Raw genomic sequence first — 4,603 nt, 5'->3', positions numbered from 1 at the left:
CCACCACTTTATGTATCCAAATCAAGCTTCTTACAAAGTGATTCATCCTGGTTTGATTGGAACGACGAAGAAGCTGTCCTATTCCCAAACTGGGAAACTGGAATCACCTGATTAGAAAGTGGGATAACTTCTTCATCCCAACTCCTATGAGATTTATTCAACTTCCTGGTGATTCTCCACCACTTTATGTATCCAAATCAAGCTTCTTACAAAGTGATTCATCCTGGTTTGATTGGAACGACGAAGAAGCTGTCCTATTCCCAAACTGGGAAACTGGAATCACCTGATTTGAAAGTGGGATAACTTCTTCATCCCAACTCCTATGAGATTTATTCAACTTCCTGGTGATTCTCCACCACTTTATGTATCCAAATCAAGCTTCTTACAAAGTGATTCATCCTGGTTTGATTGGAACGACGAAGAAGCTGTCCTATTCCCAAACTGGGAAACTGGAATCACCTGATTTGAAAGTGGGATAACTTCTTCATCCCAACTCCTATGAGATTTATTCAACTTCCTGGTGATTCTCCACCACTTTATGTATCCAAATCAAGCTTCTTACAAAGTGATTCATCCTGGTTTGATTGGAACGACGAAGAAGCTGTCCTATTCCCAAACTGGGAAACTGGAATCACCTGATTAGAAAGTGGGATAACTTCTTCATCCCAACTCCTATGAGATTTATTCAACTTCCTGGTGATTCTCCAACACTTTATGTATCCAAATCAAGCTTCTTACAAAGTGATTCATCCTGGTTTGATTGGAACGACGAAGAAGCTGTCCTATTCCCAAACTGGGAAACTGGAATCACCTGATTAGAAAGTGGGATAACTTCTTCATCCCAACTCCTATGAGATTTATTCAACTTCCTGGTGATTCTCCAACACTTTATGTATCCAAATCAAGCTTCTTACAAAGTGATTCATCCTGGTTTGATTGGAACGACGAAGAAGCTGTCCTATTCCCAAACTGGGAAACTGGAATCACCTGATTAGAAAGTGGGATAACTTCTTCATCCCAACTCCTATGAGATTTATTCAACTTCCTGGTGATTCTCCACCATTTTATGTATCCAAATCAAGCTTCTTACAAAGTGATTCATCCTGGTTTGATTGGAACGACGAAGAAGCTGTCCTATTCCCAAACTGGGAAACTGGAATCACCTGATTAGAAAGTGGGATAACTTCTTCATCCCAACTCCTATGAGATTTATTCAACTTCCTGGTGATTCTCCACCACTTTATGTATCCAAATCAAGCTTCTTACAAAGTGATTCATCCTGGTTTGATTGGAACGACGAAGAAGCTGTCCTATTCCCAAACTGGGAAACTGGAATCACCTGATTAGAAAGTGGGATAACTTCTTCATCCCAACTCCTATGAGATTTATTCAACTTCCTGGTGATTCTCCAACACTTTATGTATCCAAATCAAGCTTCTTACAAAGTGATTCATCCTGGTTTGATTGGAACGACGAAGAAGCTGTCCTATTCCCAAACTGGGAAACTGGAATCACCTGATTAGAAAGTGGGATAACTTCTTCATCCCAACTCCTATGAGATTTATTCAACTTCCTGGTGATTCTCCACCACTTTATGTATCCAAATCAAGCTTCTTACAAAGTGATTCATCCTGGTTTGATTGGAACGACGAAGAAGCTGTCCTATTCCCAAACTGGGAAACTGGAATCACCTGATTAGAAAGTGGGATAACTTCTTCATCCCAACTCCTATGAGATTTATTCAACTTCCTGGTGATTCTCCAACACTTTATGTATCCAAATCAAGCTTCTTACAAAGTGATTCATCCTGGTTTGATTGGAACGACGAAGAAGCTGTCCTATTCCCAAACTGGGAAACTGGAATCACCTGATTGAAAGTGGGATAACTTCTTCATCCCAACTCCTATGAGATTTATTCAACTTCCTGGTGATTCTCCACCACTTTATGTATCCAAATCAAGCTTCTTACAAAGTGATTCATCCTGGTTTGATTGGAACGACGAAGAAGCTGTCCTATTCCCAAACTGGGAAACTGGAATCACCTGATTAGAAAGTGGGATAACTTCTTCATCCCAACTCCTATGAGATTTATTCAACTTCCTGGTGATTCTCCACACTTTATGTATCCAAATCAAGCTTCTTACAAAGTGATTCATCCTGGTTTGATTGGAACGACGAAGAAGCTGTCCTATTCCCAAACTGGGAAACTGGAATCACCTGATTAGAAAGTGGGATAACTTCTTCATCCCAACTCCTATGAGATTTATTCAACTTCCTGGTGATTCTCCCACCACTTTATATATCCAAATCAAGCTTCTTACAAAGTGATTCATCCTGGTTTGATTGGAACGACGAAGAAGCTGTCCTATTCCCAAACTGGGAAACTGGAATCACCTGATTAGAAAGTGGGATAACTTCTTCATCCCAACTCCTATGAGATTTATTCAACTTCCTGGTGTTTCTCCACCATTTATGTATCCAAATCAAGCTTCTTACAAAGTGATTCATCCTGGTTTGATTGGAACGACGAAGAAGCTGTCCTATTCCCAAACTGGGAAACTGGAATCACCTGATTTGAAAGTGGGATAACTTCTTCATCCCAACTCCTATGAGATTTATTCAACTTCCTGGTGATTCTCCACCACTTTATGTATCCAAATCAAGCTTCTTACAAAGTGATTCATCCTGGTTTGATTGGAACGACGAAGAAGCTGTCCTATTCCCAAACTGGGAAACTGGAATCACCTGATTTGAAAGTGGGATAACTTCTTCATCCCAACTCCTATGAGATTTATTCAACTTCCTGGTGTTTCTCCACCACTTTATGTATCCAAATCAAGCTTCTTACAAAGTGATTCATCCTGGTTTGATTGGAACGACGAAGAAGCTGTCCTATTCCCAAACTGGGAAACTGGAATCACCTGATTAGAAAGTGGGATAACTTCTTCATCCCAACTCCTATGAGATTTATTCAACTTCCTGGTGATTCTCCACCACTTTATGTATCCAAATCAAGCTTCTTACAAAGTGATTCATCCTGGTTTGATTGGAACGACGAAGAAGCTGTCCTATTCCCAAACTGGGAAACTGGAATCACCTGATTAGAAAGTGGGATAACTTCTTCATCCCAACTCCTATGAGATTTATTCAACTTCCTGGTGATTCTCCACCATTTATGTATCAAAATCAAGCTTCTTACAAAGTGATTCATCCTGGTTTGATTGGAACGACGAAGAAGCTGTCCTATTCCCAAACTGGGAAACTGGAATCACCTGATTAGAAAGTGGGATAACTTCTTCATCCCAACTCCTATGAGATTTATTCAACTTCCTGGTGATTCTCCAACCTTTATGTATCCAAATCAAGCTTCTTACAAAGTGATTCATCCTGGTTTGATTGGAACGACGAAGAAGCTGTCCTATTCCCAAACTGGGAAACTGGAATCACCTGATTGAAAGTGGGATAACTTCTTCATCCCAACTCCTATGAGATTTATTCAACTTCCTGGTGATTCTCCAACATTTATGTATCCAAATCAAGCTTCTTACAAAGTGATTCATCCTGGTTTGATTGGAACGACGAAGAAGCTGTCCTATTCCCAAACTGGGAAACTGGAATCACCTGATTAGAAAGTGGGATAACTTCTTCATCCCAACTCCTATGAGATTTATTCAACTCCTGGTGTTCTCCACCATTTTATGTATCAAATCAAGCTTCTTACAAAGTGATTCATCCTGGTTTGATTGGAACGACGAAGAAGCTGTCCTATTCCCAAACTGGGAACTGGAATCACCTGATTTGAAAGTGGGATAACTCTTCTTCATCCCAACTCCTATGAGATTTATTCAACTTCCTGGTGTTCTCCACACTTTATGTATCCAAATCAAGCTTCTTACAAAGTGATTCATCCTGGTTTGATTGGAACGACGAAGAAGCTGTCCTATTCCCAAACTGGGAAACTGGAATCACCTGATTTGAAGTGGGATAACTTCTTCATCCCAACTCCTATGAGATTTATTCAACTTCCTGGTGATTCTTCTCCACCATTTATGTATCCAAATCAAGCTTCTTACAAAGTGATTCATCCTGGTTTGATTGGAACGACGAAGAAGCTGTCCTATTCCCAAACTGGGAAACTGGAATCACCTGATTAGAAAGTGGGATAACTTCTTCATCCCAACTCCTATGAGATTTATTCAACTTCCTGGTGATTCTCCACCATTTTATGTATCCAAATCAAGCTTCTTACAAAGTGATTCATCCTGGTTTGATTGGAACGACGAAGAAGCTGTCCTATTCCCAAACTGGGAAACTGGAATCACCTGATTAGAAAGTGGGATAACTTCTTCATCCCCACTCCTATGAGATTTATTCAACTTCCTGGTGTTTCTCCACTATTTTATGTATCCAAATCAAGCTTCTTACCAAGTGATTCATCCTGATTTGATTTGAACGACGAAGAAACTGTCCTATTCCCAAACTGGGAAACTGGAATCACCTTATTTGAAAGTGGGATAACTTCTTCATCCCAACTCCTATGAGATTTATTCAACTTCCTGGTGATTCTCCACCACTTTATATATCCAAATCAAGCTTGTTACAA

Source organism: Brassica rapa, unplaced genomic scaffold (assembly GCF_000309985.2).
Source record: "Brassica rapa cultivar Chiifu-401-42 unplaced genomic scaffold, CAAS_Brap_v3.01 Scaffold1064, whole genome shotgun sequence".
In the NCBI taxonomy this organism is placed as follows: domain Eukaryota; kingdom Viridiplantae; phylum Streptophyta; class Magnoliopsida; order Brassicales; family Brassicaceae; genus Brassica; species Brassica rapa.
This window is presented reverse-complemented; position numbering follows the sequence as displayed.